This window comes from Salmo salar, chromosome 07 (genome assembly GCF_965601325.2).
Source record: "Salmo salar chromosome 07, fSalSal1, whole genome shotgun sequence".
In the NCBI taxonomy this organism is placed as follows: domain Eukaryota; kingdom Metazoa; phylum Chordata; class Actinopteri; order Salmoniformes; family Salmonidae; genus Salmo; species Salmo salar.
The window spans coordinates 59,982,669-60,005,184 of NC_138297.1; positions in this window are offsets into that span (position 1 = coordinate 59,982,669).

Consider the following 22,516-nt stretch of genomic DNA (forward strand, 5'->3'; position numbering starts at 1 on the left):
GCCGCCTCAATATCTGCAGCCATAGGTGGTAATATCTCTCTAGGAACTGATCCGTCGTCAGTATTGTGGATTAATACTAATGTTAAGATAATATTTGAATGGAGAAAGCTGATCCCAAAGCAGCGCTGCTTTTCTTTGGATCCTATCAGTATGGACACATGGTCTAACGATGCACCTAGGGAACGCTCTCTCTACGTGCTGGTTTGGGAAACACTAAATAAAGATGCATCTGGTACAATTATCGTAATGCTTAAGTTACATCGCAACTGGGAAACAAGGCCCAGAGCCTCAGACAGGATGACATCACAGGAGGTTGGTGGAACCTTAATGGAGGAGAATGAGCTTGTGGTGATGGCTGGAGCGGAATTAGTGGAATGGTATCAAATGTGTTTGATGCCATTCCATTTGCTCCGTTCTGGACATTATTATGAGCCGTTCTCCCCTCAGCAGCCTCCTGTGGATGACATATTGGCTCGCAGCGTTGGGGTCCAGAAACACAGGAGCTTCAAAGAAAGAACAGAGACTCTTTAGAGTAGGTAACTATTGACGCTCAATGCTTGTTTGGTCATACTGCAATACTCACTGTATTGGCCCATATTCTACATCTTCTCCCAGACTGTGAACTGCAGGTTGCCGAAGGTGCTATGCCACATCGATCAGCGCTCCTGAAACAAGCTCTGGATCTGACCTTGTGTATTTGGTTCTGGAAGATCAATAAAGAGTTATACTGCTGTGGGGTTGGGTTCAGAACCATACTCTTCTGCTCCTATTCCTCCCTCAGGGCAGCTATCCTGGCCTCCTCTTCCTCTCATAGTAAGTGGTGAAGCTTCCTGAACTCCTCCTTAATCTGCATGCTGGGAAAGGGAAAACCTAGTCAGTTGCACAACTGAATACATTCAACCGAAAAGTGTCTTCTGTATTTAACCCAACCCTTCTGAATCAGAGAGATGTGGGGGGCTGCCTTAATCAACGGCATCGGCCTCCAGGGAGCAGTTATTGTTGGGGTTAACTGTTTTACTCAAGGGCAGATTTTTTTCCACCTTGTCAGCTTGGGGATTTGAACAAGCAACCTTTCGGTTACTGTCCCAACACTCTAACCGCTAGGCTAGCTGCCGCTCTGGGCCTAGCTTCAGAGCTCCACTCCAAACATAATGTTGAGTTTTAACCAACTACAGCTGAAGATGTAGCACCTGTTTCTGGTAAGAAGGACTAAGGGGAGAGGGTCTTGGTGAGTGTACTGCATTGGCTTAAATAGAACTGCGTTCGTGAGCCATTTCGTATGAGCCACTATTGTTAGTGTATTTCATTTTGTGGCCACTAGGGGACAGAGAAATGACATTTCCGTAGAGAGTGCACCTTCAAAACAGTAATAGTCCATCTGGTTAAACGTAATCACCTTTCTGCACTTTAGAGTGGAGCTCCAGTTTCTTCTTCAAGATCTCCACATCTGCCTTCAATACCACCTGAAACAACAACAATACTAACAATTAAGGTACAGATTCTTTGTTAGGGGAAAAATTATGGCTAAATACTGCCGTTCTTAAATTCCAAGTTCAAATCCTAACCCTACAAATAAAAACTTGGGTAAAAGCTTTGGGTGAAAAAAGGACTTGAGGCTGAATTCCATCTCCTCACACTGAAAACCCATCGGCCTCCATTATTTGTGACTGCGGAGAAAACTGTCGGATGAATATTTATATTTTCCGATTTCCTTGGTACATAAATTCCTGTAATGTCTGACATTTACTTCCCTGTGAGCCGGTTGGAGAACGCAGCTGAGCGAAGCCTTGATGTTTTCCGTCAGCACTGAGGAAATATGGCAGAGAGAGGCGTCGCGTGAGAAGCTTGCTCATTGTCAGTATCCATCTGTTTGTTTCTGCACCAAAATTGTAGCTCTGAAAACAATAATTTCTCTCTTTAAAACACATAAAAAATGCATGAAAGGAAAGGAAGCGATCGCCGGGTCTCCGGAGGCACTTATAAGAGACGGGGGCTTCTACTCCCGAGGTGGATGGATCATTGCAAAACAGTGAATTATCCACTCAATGGTATTCCCCATTATAATAAACTAATAGCACATATTGCTCCCCTAACTCCATACTGCTCCAAGACAGACAGAAAAACACACTTAATGAGGTACATTTAGCTGAATAATTAACTTCGCTAGACACAAAACTTTATTAGTCGCAGGGGAGACGAACAGGCCGGGCAGGGAGGAAGGCTTGGCTATTGAATGAGCAATCAAACAGCACTCTGCGACCAATCAAGAGAGAGTGTAGAAAACAGTGGAGGGACTACAGACCCTAAAGCAATCAATCAAAGTGACCCAGTGGTGTCATTCTGTCACAGCTAGGTGGTGATGCTGTGACACACCATGTCACACAAGCCTCTGGGACACATCAGGTGTTGGTTTCTCTCTCAAGGGGGTGCTGTTGTCAGGTTACGGTCAGAGAAAATCCCGCCTGTGCAGTTCAGGTGTTGCGTTCTAGTCCTTGCTACCATGGGCCCTGGTGGGGACCGACGACCGATGAGGTCATTCTCAGTGACGTAGGTGGAGGAGGAGGGGGGTTGTTATGCGGCGGTGTGGAGGAAAGGGGGCCGTCTGTGTGGGGAAAGGGAACAGATTGACAAGCACTGCGGGCTGCTGCCACCACTGCGGAGAGCAAAATGCACTTTTCCAAATGTCACCTTGCCAACCCCTTTCTAAAAGAGAGTGAAACAAAGAAAATGTGAAAGGCTGACAATTGTGAGTGAGATGAAAACGTCAGGGGTCTGTCAGAAAGAGTGTTGTTTCCTGTTCCTGTGACTCTTCCTGACGCTGGAGGAGAATTGATGTGAAGGCCACCACATAGTTGTCTTCTTCTTTCTGTCTTCTTCAGTTTATCAGGACATCTTAAAGCAGAGGCCTTTCTTAATCCTCAAACAGGGAACTCCACACAGGAGGTTGGTGGAAATTTAATTGGGGAGGACGGGCTCGTGGTAATGGCTGGAGCGAAATAGGTGGAATGGTGTCAAATACATCAAACACATGGTTTCAAGGTGTTTGATGCCATTCTATTTGCTCTGTTCCGGACATTATTATGAGCCGTTCTCCCCTCAGCAGCCTCCTGTGGAACACCATGTGACTTGGTGAAGCTCCGCAGCGTTAGACCTGGCGCCCCACATGACATGGTGTAATACCGTGGGCCGTTGTCAAACACTGGGTTTACACAGGCAGCCCAAATCAAGTTACAACTTTTAATGTCACGTGCACAAGTACAGTGAAATGCCTTTCCTTGCAAGCTCCAAACCCAACAATTCAGTAATCAATATCAATGTAATACTAAAAATAACAATATGGTAGAACAAAACACACAAGAAATAAAAATAAGAAGAATACGAGAAATGAAGTACACACACTGGGTCAGTCAGTTCCAGAACCACATTTACAATGTGCAGATACTGGAGTGGTAGAGGTAGATCTGTTTTGGGGTAAGGGGACTTGGCATCAGGATATACACTGCTCAAAAAAATAAAGGGAACACTTAAACAACACAATGTAACCCTAAGTCAATCACACTTCTGTGAAATCAAACTGTCCACTTAGGAAGCAACACTGATTGACAATACATCTCACATGCTGTTGTGCAAATGGAATAGACAACAGGTGTAAATTATAGGCAATTAGCAAGACACCCCCAATAAAGGAGTGGTTCTGCAGGTGAGGACCACAGACCACTTCTCAGTTCCTATGCTTCCTGGCTGATGTTTTGGTCACTTTTGAATGCTGGCGGTGCTTTCACTCTAGTGGTAGCATGAGACGGAGTCTACAACCCACACAAGTGGCTCAGGTAGTGCAGATCATCCAGGATGGCACATCAATGCGAGCTGTGGCAAGAAGGTTTGCTGTGTCTGTCAGCGTAGTGTCCAGAGCATGGAGGCGCTACCAGGAGACAGGCCAGTACATCAGGAGACGTGGAGGAGGCCGTAGGAGGGCAACAACCCAGCAGCAGGACCGCTACCTCCGCCTTTGTGCAAGGAGGAGCAGGAGGAACACTGCCAGATCCCTGCAAAATGACCTCCAGCAGGCCACAAATGTGCATGTGTTTGCTCAAATGGTCAGAAACAGACTCCATGAGGGTGGTATGAGGGCCCGACGTCCACAGGTGGGGGTTGTGCTTACAGCCCAACACCGTGCAGGACGTTTGGCATTTGCCAGAGAACACCAAGATTGGCAAATTCGCCACTGGCGCCCTGTCCTCTTCACAGATGAAAGCAGGTTCACACTGAGCACGTGACAGACGTGACAGAGTCTGGAGACGCGGTGGAGAACGTTCTGCTGCCTGCAACATCCTCCAGCATGACGGGTTTGGCGGTGGGTCAGTCATGGTGTGGGGTGGCATTTCTTTGGGGGGCCGCACAGCCCTCCATGTGCTCGCCAGAGGTAGCCTGACTGCCATTAGGTACCGAGATGAGATCCTCAGACCCCTTGTGAGACCATATGCTGGTGCGGTTGGCCCTGGGTTCCTCCTAATGCAAGACAATGCTAGACCTCATGTGGCTGGAGTGTGTCAGCAGTTCCTGCAAGAGGAAGGCATTGATGCTATGGACTGGCCCGCCCGTTCCCCAGACCTGAATCCAATTGAGCAAATCTGGGACATCATGTCTCGCTCCATCCACCAACGCCACGTTGCACCACAGACTGTCCAGGAGTTGGCGGATGCTTTAGTCCAGGTCTGGGAGGAGATCCCTCAGGAGACCACCTCATCAGGAGCATGCCCAGGCGTTGTAGGGAGGTCATACAGGCACGTGGAGGCCACACACACTACTGAGCCTCATTTTGACTTGTTTTAAGGACATTACATCAAAGTTGGATCAGCCTGTAGTGTGGTTTTCCACTTTAATTTTGAGTGTGACTCCAAATCCAGATATCCATGGGTTGATAAATTGGATTTCCATTGATTATTTTTGTGTGATTATGTTGTCAGCACATTCAACTATGTAAAGAAAAAAGTATTTAATAAGATTATTTCATTCATTCAGATCTAGGATGTGTTATTTTAGTGTTTCCTTTATTTTTTTGAGCAGTGTATGATAAACAGAACAGCAGCAGCGTAAATTATGATTGTATGGGAGCGTGTGTGCGTGTGTAGAGTCAGTATAAATGTGTGTGCTTTGTTATGTGTGTGTTGGAGTTTCAGTGTGTGTGAGTGTGTAGAGTCATGTGAGTGTGTAGAGTCCTGTGAGTGTGTAGAGTCCTGTGAGTGTGTAGAGACAGTATAAATGTGTGTGTGTGTTATGTGTGTGTTGGAGTTTCAGTGTGTGTGAGTGTGTAGAGTCCTGTGAGTTTGTAGAGTCCTGTGAGTGTGTAGAGTCAGTATAAATGTGTGTGTGTGTTATGTGTGTGTTGGAGTGTCAGTGTGTGTGAGTGTGTAGTCCTGTGAGTATGTAGAGTCCTGTGAGTGTGTAGAGTCCTGTGAGTGTGTAGAGTCCTGTGAGTGTGTAGAGTCCTGTGAGAGTGTTGAGTCCTGTGAGAGTGTAGAGTCCTGTGAGAGTGTAGAGTCCTGTGAGTGTGTAGAGTCCTGTGAGTGTGTAGAGTCCTGTGAGTGTGTAGAGTCCTGTGAGTGTGTAGAGTCCTGTGAGTGTGTAGAGTCCTGTGAGAGTGTTGAGTCCTGTGAGAGTGTAGAGTCCTGTGAGAGCGTAGAGTCCTGTGAGTATGCATAGTGTGCAAAATATTCTAATTAGGCTGCCATGAAGTCAAAACAGTTTCTCTATCTCACACAATGAATGAAATAACTCATGACTAGGATACTCAAGGGCTTAGACACAGTATGAGCAAGACAGCCATCCCACTGGGCACAGACGTCAATGCAACGTCTATTCCATGTTGGTTGATTGAATTTCATTGAAATGATGTGGAAACAACATTGAGTTAACCAGTGTGTGCCCACTGGGATATCTGTTCTTTACATTCCACTTTCTGTAAACATTCTGAAACCCATATGAACAAGCCTCTGGCAGGTTGGCAGAGGAGCCTGTGACCAATCAATGCAGAGAGAGAGAGACGGCGCCAGGGACAAGACAGGTGACATATACATATGCCCCTGTGCCCATACATCAGCCAGCACAAGCAAGGAGTTCCAATCCATGCCAGTTCACCTTCTCTCTGTCAACTCAATAAAGCTCTGTGAAATATAGGAAGGGAATCGTCCCAGGGTAATATTTCACTCCTATACCACTATGGTCTGTTCATATCTCATCGTCTCAATAAAGTTGACTTCCGCGAGCCAACGGAACGGTAATATACAGAGGTAGACAGAGGGAGGCTGTGGAATATGATGGACAGGTTCATCAGAGTAGTGTTCAGACACTCTTTGTCTGTCCCGAATGGCATCCTATTCCCTATATATTGCCCTTCTTTTGACCAGAGCCAATGGCACCCTATTCCCTATATAGTGCCCTTATTTTGACCATAGTTGTATGTAAAGGATACACATGGTATTAGTCGTATATACAGGAAACACATGGTATTAGTCATATATACAGGATACACATGGTGTTAGTCATATATACAGGATACACATGGTATTAGTCGTATATACAGGATACACATGGTATTAGTCGTATATACAGGAAACACATGGTATTAGTCGTATATACAGGAAACACATGGTATTAGTCGTATGTACAGGATACACATGGTATTAGTCGTATATACAGGAAACACATGGTATTAGTCGTATGTACAGGATACACATTGTATTAGTCGTATGTACAGGATACACATGGTATTAGTCGTATATACAGGAAACACATGGTATTAGTCGTATATACAGGAAACACATGGTATTAGTCGTATATACAGGAAACACATGGTATTAGTCGTATATACAGGATACACATGGTACTAGTCGTATATAAATGATACACATGGTATTAGTCGTATATACAGGATACACATGGTACTAGTCATATATACAGGATACACATGGTACTAGTCGTATATAAATGATACACATGGTACTAGTCGTATGTACAGGATACACATGGTATTAGTCGTATATACAGGAAACACATGGTATTAGTCGTATGCACAGGATACACATGGTATTAGTCGTATATACAGGAAACACATGGTATTAGTCGTATGTACAGGATACACATGGTATTAGTCGTATATACAGGAAACACATGGTATTAGTCGTATGTACAGGATACACATGGTACTAGTCGTATGTACAGGAAACACATGGTATTAGTCGTATGTACAGGATACACATGGTATTAGTCATATATACAGGAAACACATGGTATTAGTCGTATGCACAGGATACACATGGTACTAGTCGTATATAAATGATACACATGGTATTAGTCGTATGTACAGGATACACATGGTATTAGTCATATATAAAGGATACACATGGTATTAGTCGTATATACAGGAAACACATGGTATTAGTCTTATGTACAGGAAACACATGGTATTAGTCGTATATACAGGAAACACATGGTATTAGTCGTATGTACAGGAAACACATGGTATTAGTCGTATGTACAGGATACACATGGTATTACTCGTATGTACAGGAAACACATGGTATTAGTCGTATGTACAGGAAACACATGGTGTACACTGTCCAACTAAATGCTTACTTGCAGGTATGACACGGAGGCCTTTCTCCCCACAGGGTCGGCTGATCCTAGAGCGTCTTAAAGGAGCTTCTTCTAGCCACAGCTAACTATGGGACATCGCTGACGCAAATCGTCTGATTGATGGAGGTGGCGTCAGTCAGCCACGCACCCTCCAGCCACACCCCCTACAAAAATCATGCAATCAATCAATCAATCAATCAATGAAATGTATTTATAAAGCCCATTTTACATCAGCAGTTGTCACAAAGTGCTGTACAGAAACCCAGATTAAAACCCCAAACAGCAGCAATGTAGAAGCATGGTGGAGCGTTACGGCTGTCTTCACCACACAGATGAGGAAAACAAAGGAAACAAACCACATGATAAAATAGCCTGGTAAGCTGAAACATAACCTTTGTACAGTATCAAACTTTGGTGAAAACGTTGTTTTCTAAATTCTATTTACTGACGTCTTAAATTTGACATTCAACCCCAAAGAGGCCTGTCCAAATCAGATGCCACTTTCTCCTTGTCCAGAGTCGATCGTCAGTTGATTATGAAAAAGGAACACACTTCTTTTGATGCATATTGTCATATTTCAAAGCATGTTAACTCCAGAGCTGATGTGTGATCTGGCATTTTGCCGTACGTCAGAAACAGGGAACAGTTGGACACCTCGCCTGCTACCCTACTCTTGAAAACACATCAATCAAGCCACTCAGAAAGTGACAGAGACCTTCCAGTTGTCATTGAGCGATACTTTCTAATGATTGATGGCTCAGCGATCCCTCACAATCCCCCAATCAACTAACCCCCCCCCCCTCATCGATTGCCATGTGAAAAACAAATGATAACGTTTTGAAAAACGATGCACTTTATCCTCTGGCAATTTAGATAAACAAATCCCTTTAAACTGAGAAAAGAGAGAAACATTTCCATGCATTACAGTGAGGAAAGCAGTGGATGTTTTGAATATTTTATAGATGGGAAAGGCAGCAGTGTCCCCTATAGGTGGTGTGTGTATACAAAGGCTCATTAAGCTGTAGTCTCTAGGGGGAAGATATAGCCTATAAAGCCAGTACACTGTGGCGTATTAATAATGACTCTGAGGGGGGCTTCAGACCCTCCCTCTATCTCAGTGGAGGCTGCTGAGGGGAGGACGGCTCATAAGAATGGCTGGAATGGAGCGAATGGAATGGCATCAAACACAAGGAAGCCATGTTCTTTATGAATTTGATATCATTCCACCAATTCCGCTCCAGCCATTACCACAAGCCTGTCCTCCCCAACTGAGGTGCCACCAACCTCCTATGCTCTATCTTTATCACTTTTCCTCCTCTGTCTCTCTCTCTTTCTCTCTCTCTCTCTCTCTGTCTCTCTCTCTCTCTCATGCATGCATGCATACACACACCACATCCCCCCACTCTCTTCCCCCCTCCCTATCTAATCCCCCTTCCCCCCTCCCTCAACACTGTGGAACGGCTTCATAACACAGAAGATGAGGAGAGAGATGGTGGTCATAATGGTGTGATATATAGCATTGTTCCGGGGTCTTTTCATACATTCATTTGTGTGTCTCTAACCTTTCCATGGTGGTGAACCACGCTAATCAAGGCCCCGGCCAAACAGACATGTCCAATTAAAAACGCATACTTTGACCAATGGGTAAACTAATATGTCAGTAGTGTACATACTCCTCTAAGAAAATCAACGGTCATGTCTCTATCATTATCCGTTCAAATGTTATTGGTGTTTTTAGCCTGGTAGGATGGCCAGAATTAGGGTGACTAAATCAATGGAGACCAGAGAAAGAAAAGTGGTAAAAAAAATCTGGGAAATTGCATCTCGTCAGCTAGGCTGGATTCTGTGTGAGAATTAAGGCTACTGGCTAACTGACAGGCTCACTTTCCTGTTGAACTCAACATCTTTCTTCTCAAAGCCGCAGGACATAAACCAATATAGAGGTAAGATGGATATTGATTTTGAGACATGACAGGTAGTGTTTTCATATTTTAGTATACACTTTTCATATTCGTTTAAAATTCCTGTTATTTTTTCTCACAAAAACAAGCGTATCTCTGAAATGTCAACTGAGCAGTGAGCGTATAACACGCTTTTTATATTCAAAGCCTTTTACATTTCATTCAGCTCGTGTCATGCTTCTTTAGCTGTTTGCGACCCGCAGAAAGAATTTTGAAGACGACGACCAAGCAAAATCCTCCAGTTGTTCGGAGAAACCTACCACTGCTGTGTCAACAGAGCTCAGTGCTTATTATGGGATGTATTAGGTTACGAAATCCGACTTTCTGAATATAATGTGATATGTTATAATGATATGTTAAAGACCCCACACAACCATTCAGAACATGAAGAATCATTTGTCTTGGTACAATGTTTTTTTAAACATAAGGAATTGAAATTGAACTGTTCACCCACTCCGCGTGCACACCCTACTAGCTAAGAGTGGGGTGAGGGAGTGGAGAGGAGTGGTACTGATGGACATGGCATGATACCCTCCTTTGGGATTTCCAGTAGTAACGGAATTCTGGTTGGATACCGATGTTGTCTGGTTGGAAAGTGGAGGTCGCCGTTACGCCTGAATAGATTGTGGGAATTTGCTTCAGCTGTCCCCCTATTGTAACATATTATTGATACCTTCTTATGCTACACACATAGCCATTATATTTCTGTGGGGACAGAACTCAGCGAACCCAGAGCCATTTATTCAAAATACTGTATGGCTCTGAACAATCCTATTGAAAGTCATGGCCATTGAAAAAGCATCACAATCACTTATTGTCCATCTAAATTGTCTTGATTGCACATGGATTATTCATGTGCATTGAAATGGATCTGTGGAAACACATTGACTATTGGCACCGTGGCCGATCTTTTAAATGGAAAATGATTGACATATTTCGAATGATTCCAAACGACCTCTGCTGTTTAGCTTCCATCATTGAAGTTATTGGCATGTTTACAACACCGGCTAACCGCACATCTGTTGTCCCACGGATATCCATATGGTCTCCATTGATCGCTAAAGAGTCAAAGGAATGCCTTTGGACAGCAACATGGCCACGGGTCATGGAGGGCAGTGACTGCAGTGTGAGCAATAGGTGTCATAAAATATAGATTTTATTTTCATACAGTATTCAATATATAGGGGTTGATTCAATGAATTGACCATGACATCTTGGAGACACACTGGGTCAATGGAAACTTAAACTGTCAGGGGATGATGATCAGGGGATGATGACCAGGGGATGATGACCAGGGGATGATGATCAGGGGATGATGACCAGGGGATGATGATCGGGGGATAATGACCGGGGGATGATGACCGGGGGATGATGACCGGGGGATGATGATCGGGGGATGATGATCAGGGGATGATAATCAGGGGATGATGATCAGGGGATGATGACCAGGGGATGATGATCAGGGGATGATGACCAGGGGATGATGATCAGGGGATGATGACCAGGGGATGATGACCAGGGGATGATGATCAGGGGATGATGACCAGGGGATGATGATCAGGGGATGATGACCAGGGGATGATGATCAGGGGATGATGACCAGGGGATGATGATCAGGGGATGATGACCAGGGGATGATGACCAGGGGATGATGATCAGGGGATGATGACCAGGGGATGATGATCAGGGGATGATGACCAGGGGATGATGACCAGTTTTGACATACTATCATCTTCAAGTCAAATTCTGATGGTCAAACCATGTCTAGACTAGAGCAACATCATATTTTAGTTAAAGGTGCAATCTGCAATATTTACTGTCATTTCAATTCATGATTTATCAATTGATTCTTGAAGAATATGACTTCTAACAGCCTCATGAGCTTCAACTGCCGTACCCCATCATATCCCAAATGTAAGGTTGCTTTATTTGATTGTAAACAGCATTTGTTGTTAAGGCCAGATTAGCTGTTGTCAAATCCAACCCACCAGTGGGACGATAAGTAGCAAATTTAACCATCTCCTTCTTTCTGAGGATGAATCCCAGAAAATACATTGTGGAAGAGGATCTTTACCAGAGCTAGTGTACTGTACATATGAACCTTAGACTGGGTGTTAATTCATTATACAAATCAGGAAATGCATTTTGTGACTTACAATTTCCTGCAAGTACATAGCGGAATCTTCCACATAGGACAGACACTGATTGCACGTGTCAGTCAGGTAATCACAGGTACTGTAGAACACAGGAGGGGATTTTACAGGAATGGCAACAGGGACAATTGGGATCGAGACACAGGCCATGATGACAGTGGTAACCAGAGGTCAGTGATGGACCGTGACATGTGACATGTTTTGACAAATCTCTCTGCCATTCGCAATCAGCCTCCCCTCACCCCCTTTCAAACCATAATACACCATGTTGTCTTGACGACGTAGTTGTGCGGTTCTTGTTTGTCGAAAGAGGGAAGGGAGGGAGGTGTGGTGGGGGGTATATATAAGGACCATTAAAGTCCCAATGGGAGGGCTCGTGCACATTTAACTGTGTGAGATTAGAGCCTGGCCAGTGAAGCCACAGCAGAACAGGACACTACAGGCCCCTGGTGGTGACGCACCATTAACCCCTGACTGACGAGGAGGCCTTAATGGTAGACATCAGTCACACACCACATCAGGCAGATGGAGGAGGAGGGAGGGAGGGATACTTAGCCCTGTTAAATACGGTGAGCCTGCTGCCCATCAGGATACCACTCAAGACTACTGGTCTGGCATGATGTCTGTCTGTCTGTCTGTCTGTCTGTCTGTCTGTCTGTCTGTCTGTCTGTCTGTCTGTCTGTCTGTCTGTCTGTCTGTCTGTCTGTCTGTCTGTCTGTCTGTCTGTCTGTCTGTCTGTCTGTCTGTCTGTCTTTAATGGGGTGTGGGACTGGCAGATGGGTTGGGGTAGTAGTCCATCACAAACCACAGCTCCTGTCAATAGAGAGAGAGGGTTTGCGATAATAACGTGGGTATAATGTGGGTGTATGGTGTACACTGTAATGTGGGTTTACACTGAGGGGTTGATACTGTAGGTACAGGTACGTGTGTGTGTATGTGTCTGTGGGTACAGGTATGTGTGTGTGTGTGTGTATGTGTCTGTAGGTACAGATATGTGTGTGTGTGTGTGTGTGTGTCTGTAGTGTGGCAAAGAAGGGGGTCGAGTGATAAATGGCAGATATGTGAGGGCAGAACTAATAAACGGGCTCTGCCCGGTCACTAAAATGGCCACCCCGATCAGAACTACAGATCACAAAATGGCCGACTGCCAAAACTACAATTCCCAGAAGCAAGGGGAACCCTCAGAAGGTGGAGCCGACCCACAGATTAAAGGTCAAGAAAAACCAGGAAGAGAGAGAGAGGGCAGGAAGGATCTATGAACCATAGAGAAAGAGACAATCTACATTGGCTGGATTTACCGTGTACGAGCTGGACTGTTTTGGACTTACCTGTTGGCGTTTAGACCTGGACCTACCGAGAACCAGATTTGTGTACCGAACCCTGCTATCCTTGACCTTACCTGCGGCCTGGGTGGACCAGGACAGCGAAACAAACACACAGGTACTGTCATGTTCGAAAGAACTTTCATTCTGGGCTGACTTTGGTGACAGTTTCCCACTTAATTTGTGACAAACGCTCCTAACTTTGAAGAGGTTTGCCACAGTAGGTACAGGTATGTGTGTGTGTGTATGTGTCTGTAGTTACAGGTATGTGTGTGTGTATGTATGTATGTGTATGTATGTGTGTGTCTGTGTGTCTGTGTGTCTGTGTGTGTGTGTGTGTGTGTGTGTGTGTGTGTGTGTGTGTGTGTGTGTGTGTGTGTGTGTGTGTGTGTGTGTGTGTGTCTGTAGGTACAGGTATGTGTCTGTAGGTACAGGTATGTGTCTGTAGGTACAGGTGTGTGTGTGTGTGTGTGTGTGTGTGTGTGTGTGTGTGTGTGTGTAGGTACAGGTGTGTGTGTGTCTGTAGGTACGTGTGTGTGTGTGTGTGTGTGTGTGTGTGTGTGTGTGTGTGTGTGTGTGTGTGTCTGTAGATACAGGTATGTGTGTGTGTGTGTCTGTAGATACAGGTATGTGTGTGTGTCTGTAGGTACAGGTATGTGTGTGTGTGTGTCTGTAGGTACAGGTATGTGTGTGTGTCTGTAGATACAGGTATGTGTGTGTGTGTGTATGTGTCTGTAGGTACAGGTATGTGTGTATGTGTATGTGTATCTGTCTGTAGGTACGGGTGTGTGTGTGTCTGTAGGTACAGGTATGTGTCTGTAGGTACAGGTATGTGTCTGTAGGTACAGGTATGTGTGTGTGTCTGTAGGTACAGGTATGTGTGTGTGTGTGTGTGTCTGTAGGTACAGGTATGTGTGTGTATGTGTCTGTAGGTACAGGTATGTGTGTGTCTGTAGGTACAGGTATGTGTGTGTGTATGTGTCTGTATGTACAGGTATGTGTGTGTGTGTGTGTGTGTCTGTAGGTACAGGTATGTGTGTGTGTGTGTGTCTGTAGATACAGGTGTGTGTGTCTGTAGATACAGGTATGTGTGTGTGTGTGTGTGTATGTGTCTGTAGGTACAGGTATGTGTGTGTGTGTATGTGTATGTGTATCTGTCTGTAGGTACGGGTGTGTGTGTGTCTGTAGGTACAGGTATGTGTGTGTATGTGTCTGTAGGTACAGGTAAGTGTGTGTATGTGTCTGTAGGTACAGGTATGTGTCTGTATATGTCTGTAGGTACAGGTATGTGTGTGTATATGTCTGTAGGTACAGGTATGTGTGTGTGTATGTGTCTGTAGGTACAGGTATGTGTGTGTGTGTGTGTCTGTAGATACAGGTGTGTGTGTCTGTAGGTACAGGTGTGTGTGTGTGTGTGTGTGTGTGTGTGTGTGTGTGTGTGTGTCTGTAGATACAGGTGTGTGTGTGTGTGTGTGTGTATGTGTCTGTAGGTACAGGTATGTGTGTGTGTGTATGTGTATGTGTATCTGTCTGTAGGTACGGGTGTGTGTGTGTCTGTAGGTACAGGTATGTGTGTGTATGTGTGTGTATGTGTCTGTAGGTACAGGTAAGTGTGTGTATGTGTCTGTAGGTACAGGTATGTGTCTGTATATGTCTGTAGGTACAGGTATGTGTGTGTATATGTCTGTAGGTACAGGTATGTGTGTGTGTATGTGTCTGTAGGTACAGGTATGTGTGTGTGTGTGTGTCTGTAGATACAGGTGTGTGTGTCTGTAGGTACAGGTGTGTGTGTGTGTGTGTGTGTGTGTGTGTGTGTGTGTGTGTGTGTGTGTGTCTGTAGATACAGGTGTGTGTGTGTGTGTGTGTGTGTCTGTAGGTACAGGTATGTGTGTGTGTATGTGTCTGTAGGTACAGGTATGTGTGTGCGTCTGTAGATACAGGTATGTGTGTGCGTCTGTAGATACAGGTATGTGTGGGGGTATGTGTTTGTAGGTACAGGTATGTGTGTGTGTGTGTGTCTGTAGGTACAGGTATGTGTGTGTGTATGTGTCTGTAGGTACAGGTATGTTTGTGTCTGTAGGTACAGGTATGTGTGTGTGTGTGTGTGTGTGTGTGTGTGTGTGTGTGTGTGTGTGTGTGTGTGTGTGTGTGTGTGTGTCTGTAGGTACAGGTACGTGTGTGTGTATGTGTCTGTAGGTACAGGTACGTGTGTGTGTGTATATGTGTCTGTAGGTATGTGTGTGTGTGTGTGTATGTGTCTGTAGGTACAGGTATGTGTGTGGTGTGTGTGTGTGTGTGTGTGTGTGTGTGTATGTGTCTGTAGGTACAGGTATGTGTGTGTGTGTGTGTGTGTGTGTCTGTAGGTACAGGTACGTGTGTGTATGTGTCTGTAGGTACAGGTACGTGTGTGTATGTGTCTGTAGGTACAGGTATGTGTGTGTGTATGTGTCTGTAGGTACAGGTACGTGTGTGTGTGTGTGTCTGTAGGTACAGGTACGTGTGTGTGTGTGTGTCTGTAGGTACAGGTACGTGTGTGTGTGTGTGTATGTGTCTGTAGGTACAGGTACGTGTGTGTGTGTGTATATGTGTCTGTAGGTATGTGTGTGTGTGTGTATGTGTCTGTAGGTACGTGTGTGTGTGTGTGTGTGTGTATGTGTCTGTAGGTACAGGTATGTGTGTGTGTGTGTGTGTGTGTGTGTGTGTGTCTGTAGATACAGGTGTGTGTGTCTGTAGGTACAGGTATGTGTGTATGTGTCTGTAGATACAGGTATGTGTGTGTGTGTGTGTGTGTGTGTGTGTGTGTGTGTGTGTGTGTGTGTGTGTGTCTGTAGATACAGGTGTGTGTGTGTGTGTGTGTGTGTGTGTCTGTAGGTACAGGTATGTGTGTGTGTATGTGTCTGTAGGTACAGGTATGTGTGTGCGTCTGTAGATACAGGTATGTGTGTGCGTCTGTAGATACAGGTATGTGTGGGGGTATGTGTTTGTAGGTACAGGTATGTGTGTGTGTGTGTGTCTGTTGGTACAGGTATGTGTGTGTGTATGTGTCTGTAGGTACAGGTATGTTTGTGTCTGTAGGTACAGGTATGTGTGTGTGTGTGTGTGGTGTGTGTGTGTGTGTGTGTGTGTGTGTGTGTGTGTGTGTGTGTGTGTGTGTGTGTGTGTGTGTGTGTGTGTGTGTGTGTGTGTGTCTGTAGGTACAGGTACGTGTGTGTGTATGTGTCTGTAGGTACAGGTACGTGTGTGTGTGTGTGTATATGTGTCTGTAGGTATGTGTGTGTGTGTGTGTATGTGTCTGTAGGTACAGGTATGTGTGTGTGTGTGTGTGTGTATGTGTCTGTAGGTACAGGTATGTGTGTGTGTATGTGTCTGTAGGTACAGGTATGTGTGTGTGTGTGTGTCTGTAGGTACAGGTATGTGTGTGTGTGTGTGTGTGTGTGTGTGTGTGTGTGTGTGTGTGTGTGTGTCTGTAGGTACAGGTACGTGTGTGTGTATGTGTCTGTAGGTACAGGTACGTGTGTGTGTGTGTGTATATGTGTCTGTAGGTATGTGTGTGTGTGTGTGTATGTGTCTGTAGGTACAGGTATGTGTGTGTGTGTGTGTGTGTATGTGTCTGTAGGTACAGGTATGTGTGTGTGTGTGTGTGTGTGTGTGTATGTGTCTGTAGGTACAGGTACGTGTGTGTATGTGTCTGTAGGTACAGGTACGTGTGTGTATGTGTCTGTAGGTACAGGTATGTGTGTGTGTATGTGTCTGTAGGTACAGGTATGTGTGTGTGTGTGTGTCTGTAGGTACAGGTATGTGTGTGTGTGTGTGTGTGTGTGTGTGTGTGTCTGTAGGTACGTGTGTGTGTGTGTGTGTGTGTGTGTGTGTGTGTGTGTGTGTGTGTGTGTGTGTGTGTGTGTGTGTGTGTGTGTGTGTCTGTAGGTACAGGTACGTGTGTGTGTGTGTGTCTGTAGGTACAGGTACGTGTGTGTGTGTGTGTCTGTAGGTACAGGTACGTGTGTGTGTGTGTGTATGTGTCTGTAGGTACAGGTACGTGTGTGTGTGTGTGTATATGTGTCTGTAGGTATGTGTGTGTGTGTGTATGTGTCTGTAGGTACGTGTGTGTGTGTGTGTGTGTGTATGTGTCTGTAGGTACAGGTATGTGTGTGTGTGTGTGTGTGTGTATGTGTCTGTAGGTACAGGTGTGTGTGTGTGTGTGTGTGTGTGTGTGTGTGTGTGTGTGTGTGTGTGTGTGTGTGTGTGTGTGTGTGTGTGTGTGTGTGTGTGTCTGTAGGTACAGGTACGTGTGTGTGTGTGTGTCTGTAGGTACAGGTACGTGTGTGTGTGTGTGTATGTGTCTGTAGGTACAGGTACGTGTGTGTGTGTGTGTATATGTGTCTGTAGGTATGTGTGTGTGTGTGTATGTGTCTGTAGGTACGTGTGTGTGTGTGTGTGTGTATGTGTCTGTAGGTACAGGCATGTGTGTGTGTGTGTGTGTATGTGTCTGTAGGTACAGGTATGTGTGTGTGTGTATGTGTCTGTAGGTACAGGTACGTGTGTGTATGTGTCTGTAGGTACAGGTATGTGTATGTGTCTGTAGGCACAGGTATGTGTGTGTGTATGTGTCTGTAGGTACAGGTATGTGTGTGTGTGTGTGTGTCTGTAGGTACAGGTGTGTGTGTGTGTGTGTGTGTGTGTGTCTGTAGGTACAGGTATGTGTGTGTGTGTGTGTGTGTGTGTGTGTGTGTGTGTGTGTGTGTGTGTGTGTGTGTGTGTGTGTGTGTGTGTGTGTGTGTGTGTGTGTGTGTGTGTGTGTGTGTGTGTGTGTGTGTGTGTAGGTACAGGTACGTGTGTGTATGTGTCTGTAGGTACAGGTACGTGTGTGTATGTGTCTGTAGGTACAGGTACGTGTGTGTATGTGTCTGTAGGCACAGGTATGTGTGTGTGTGTGTGTGTGTGTGTCTGTAGGTACGTGTGTGTGTGTGTGTGTGTGTGTGTGTGTGTGTGTGTGTGTGTGTGTGTGTGTGTGTGTGTGTGTGTGTGTGTGTGTGTCTGTAGGTACAGGTATGTGTGTGTGTGTGTGTGTGTGTGTGTGTGTGTCTGTAGGTACAGGTACGTGTGTGTGTGTGTGTATGTGTCTGTAGGTACAGGTACGTGTGTGTGTGTGTATATGTGTCTGTAGGTATGTGTGTGTGTGTGTGTGTGTCTGTAGGTACGTGTGTGTGTGTGTGTGTGTGTGTGTGTGTGTGTGTGTGTGTGTGTGTGTGTGTGTGTGTGTGTGTGTGTGTGTGTGTGTGTGTGTGTGTATGTGTCTGTAGGTACAGGTATGTGTGTGTGTGTGTGTGTGTGTGTGTGTGTGTGTGTGTGTCTGTAGGTACAGGTACGTGTGTGTATATGTGTCAGTAGGTACAGGTATGTGTGTATGTGTCAGTAGGTACAGGTATGTGTGTATGTGTCTGTAGGTACAGGTATGTGTGTGTGTGTGTGTCTGTAGGTACAGGTATGTGTGTGTGTGTGTGTGTGTCTGTAGGTACAGGTACGTGTGTGTGTGTGTGTGTCTGTAGGTACAGGTACGTGTGTGTGTGTGTGTATGTGTCTGTAGGTACAGGTACGTGTGTGTGTGTGTGTATGTGTCTGTAGGTACAGGTACGTGTGTGTGTGTATATGTGTCTGTAGGTACAGGTACGTGTGTGTGTGTATATGTGTCTGTAGGTATGTGTGTGTGTGTGTGTGTATGTGTCTGTAGGTACAGGTACGTGTGTGTGTGTGTGTGTATGTGTCTGTAGGTACAGGTACGTGTGTGTGTATATGTGTCTGTAGGTATGTGTGTGTGTGTGTGTGTATGTGTCTGTAGGTACAGGTATGTGTGTGTGTGTGTGTATGTGTCTGTAGGTATGTGTGTGTGTGTGTGTGTATGTGTCTGTAGGTACAGGTATGTGTGTGTGTGTGTGTGTGTGTGTGTGTGTCTGTAGGTACAGGTGTGTGTGTGTCTGTAGGTACAGGTATGTGTGTGTCTGTAGGTACAGGTGTGTGTGTGTGTGTGTGTGTGTGTATGAATCTGTAGGTACAGGTATGTGTGTGTGTATGTGTCTGTAGGTACAGGTACGTGTGTGTGTGTGTGTATGTGTCTGTAGGTACAGGTACGTGTGTGTGTATATGTGTCTGTAGGTATGTGTGTGTGTATGTGTCTGTAGGTACAGGTACGTGTGTGTGTGTGTGTGTATGTGTCTGTAGGTACAGGTACGTGTGTGTGTATATGTGTCTGTAGGTATGTGTGTGTGTGTGTGTGTGTGTGTGTATGTGTCTGTAGGTACAGGTATGTGTGTGTGTGTGTATGTGTCTGTAGGTACAGGTGTGTGTGTGTCTGTAGGTACAGGTATGTGTGTGTCTGTAGGTACAGGTGTGTGTGTGTGTGTGTGTGTGTATGAATCTGTAGGTACAGGTATGTGTGTGTGTATGTGTCTGTAGGTACAGGTACGTGTGTGTGTGTGTGTATGTGTCTGTAGGTACAGGTACGTGTGTGTGTATATGTGTCTGTAGGTATGTGTGTGTGTGTGTGTGTGTGTGTGTATGTGTCTGTAGGTACAGGTATGTGTGTGTGTGTGTATGTGTTTGTAGGTACAGGTGTGTGTGTGTGGTGTGTGTGTGTGTGTGTGTGTGTATGTGTCTGTAGGTACAGGTGTGTGTGTGTGTGTGTGTGTGTGTGTGTGTGTGTGTGTGTCTGTAGGTACAGGTGTGTGTGTGTGTGTGTGTGTGTGTCTGTAGGTACAGGTGTGTGTGTCTGTAGGTACAGGTGTGTGTGTGTCTGTAGGTACAGGTATGTGTGTGTCTGTAGGTACAGGTGTGTGTGTGTGTGTGTGTGTGTGTATGAATCTGTAGGTACAGGTATGTGTGTGTGTATGTGTCTGTAGGTACAGGTGTGTGTGTGTATGTGTTTGTAGGTACAGGTACGTGTGTGTGTATGTGTCTGTAGGTACAGGTATGTGTGTGTATGTGTCTGTAGGTACAGGTATGTGTGTGTGTATGTGTCTGTAGGTACAGGTATGTGTGTGTATGTGTCTGTAGGTACAGGTACGTGTGTGTGTATGTGTCTGTAGGTACAGGTATGTGTGTGTATGTGTCTGTAGGTACAGGTATGTGTGTGTATGTGTCTGTAGGTACAGGTATGTGTGTGTATGTGTCTGTAGGTACAGGTATGTGTGTGTATGTGTCTGTAGGTACAGGTATGTGTGTGTGTATGTGTCTGTAGGTACAGGTATGTGTGTGTATGTGTCTGTAGGTACAGGTATGTGTGTGTGTATGTGTCTGTAGGTACAGGTATGTGTGTGTATGTGTCTGTAGGTACAGGTATGTGTGTGTGTATGTGTGGGTGACTCTCCTCCCCAGATCTCCTCCTAATCTCACTAGAATTGCACAGTGAGCCAGTGAAGCAGTGGGTGTCTCTCTCCCGTCAGCCCCCGTAATGCTGCAACTTCCTCGTGACCTTTCTGCATCACATTCAGCAGGAAACAAATGAAAATCACAGTTCACCAACTTGCTGCCGAGGCACAAGGCAAGTTTCAGAGCTATCTGACAATACAGCAGTGTGTAATGTTATTGTTATTTCCCCCTCTCTCGCTCTTATTCGCTCACGCTCTCTCTCTCTCTGTCTCTGTGTCTCTCTCGCTCTGTCTCTCTCTCTATCTCTCTCTGTGTCTCTCTCTTGCTCTACCTATCTGTCTGTCTCTCTCTCTATGTCTCTGTCTCGCTCTCTATCTCTCTCTCTGTCTCTCTCTCGTTCTGTCTCTCTGTGTATCTCTGTTACTCTCTGCCCCTGCTCTCTCTTGCTCTGCCTATCTGTCTGTCTCTCTCTCTATGTCTCTCTGTCTCTCTCTCTGTGACTCTCTGTGTCTCTGTGTCTCTGTGTCTCTCTGTCTCTCTGTCTCTCTCTCTCTCTCTCTCTCTCTCTCTCTCTGTCTCTCTCTCTGTCTCTGTCTCTGTCTCTGTCTCGTGTCTCTCTGTCTCTGTGTCTCTGTGTCTCTCTGTCTCTCTGTCTCTTTCTCTGTCTCGCTGTCTCTCTCTCTCTGCTCTCTCTCTCTCGCTCTCTCTGTCTCTGTGTCTCACTGTCTCTCTGTCTCGCTCTCTCTCGCTCTCTCTCTGTGTCTCTCTCTCACAATCTCTCTCTTTGTGTCTCTCTCTTTGTGTCTCTCTCTGTGTCTCTCTCTCACAATCTCTCTCTGTCTCGCTCTCTCTCGCTCTCTCTCTGTGTCTCTCTCTCACAACCCCGGTCTCTCTCTTTGTGTCTCTCTCTTTGTGTCTCTCTCTGTGTCTCTCTCTCACAATCTCTCTGTGTCTCTCTCTCTGTGTCTCTCTCTGTGTGTCTCTCTCTGTGTGTCTCTCTCTCACAATCTCTCTCTGTGTCTCTCTCTCTGTGTCTCTCTCTGTGTCTCTCTCTCACAATCTCTCTCTGTGTCTCTCTCTCTGTGTCTCTCTCTGTGTCTCTCTCTCACCAAGGCGAGAGGTAAAAAATAATAGTGTGTCACAACGTGCCGTGTTCTCTGGTCCAAACCAAATGAAATGACTATCAAATGTAAACTCGGCCGGCTTGGCGCTGCAACATGCCAGTGCCTTGTTTGTGCGTCTTGGAGAACACGTTCTCGCTATCACAAATAAAAAAGATAACCGGGGGGATTTCTCGACATTATTTTTTAGAGTGTGAAAGAATGTTTGGGAGACGGCCGGCATAGACAGCGAGCGGTAGGCCAAGGAGCCTGAGGAAGTGAGATAATTGAGCAGAGCACTCAGCATATGCTTTGGTTACCAGGGTGATAGACTTTATCAAAACACTGACCAATCCTCTTATGGGAAAGGGAGAGTAAGCCCTTCTCAGTGGCAGAGACAATCACGGTCGTCGGGCAGAAATCCCAGGGTTTCCCTATTGTAGCAGAGCGATTAGCGTGTATACAGGCAGCGCTGATCAGATCAGGGCCTATGGGCATGTTGAAACCAGTCCAACCCTACGAATGCTGTTGTCAAAACTCTCACGGGAGCATTGATGGAATTAAATTCCCACCGAAATTCAATATTTGAGCCGGTCTGTAGGAGAAATGCATTTGTTTTATGGAAATTATACAGAAATGGAGCAGGGAAAAAACTACTGCGTTTTTGAAATTAGAAAGATTATGCTTTCGCTGCTGTTTTGGCCTCATCAAAATTAATTTGCGGTCCCATAGGATCTGTGCAGGCATTCTGAGAGACACCTGAGTGGAAATACTGGCTCTATGTACATACATAGTGCCTCTAAGTCTCTCTCCTTTGCTCTGCAGCAGAGCATGGCTTTGGGCTATATTGGACACAATGACTACTGAAGGCCATATCTCATAATGTTATCTCTGTCTTGGCTCTCAACGACATCATTTGGATCGATGGTTATATAGAGGACACCCAACTGATGTCTTCTTTTTATACACCAAACACTCTTCCA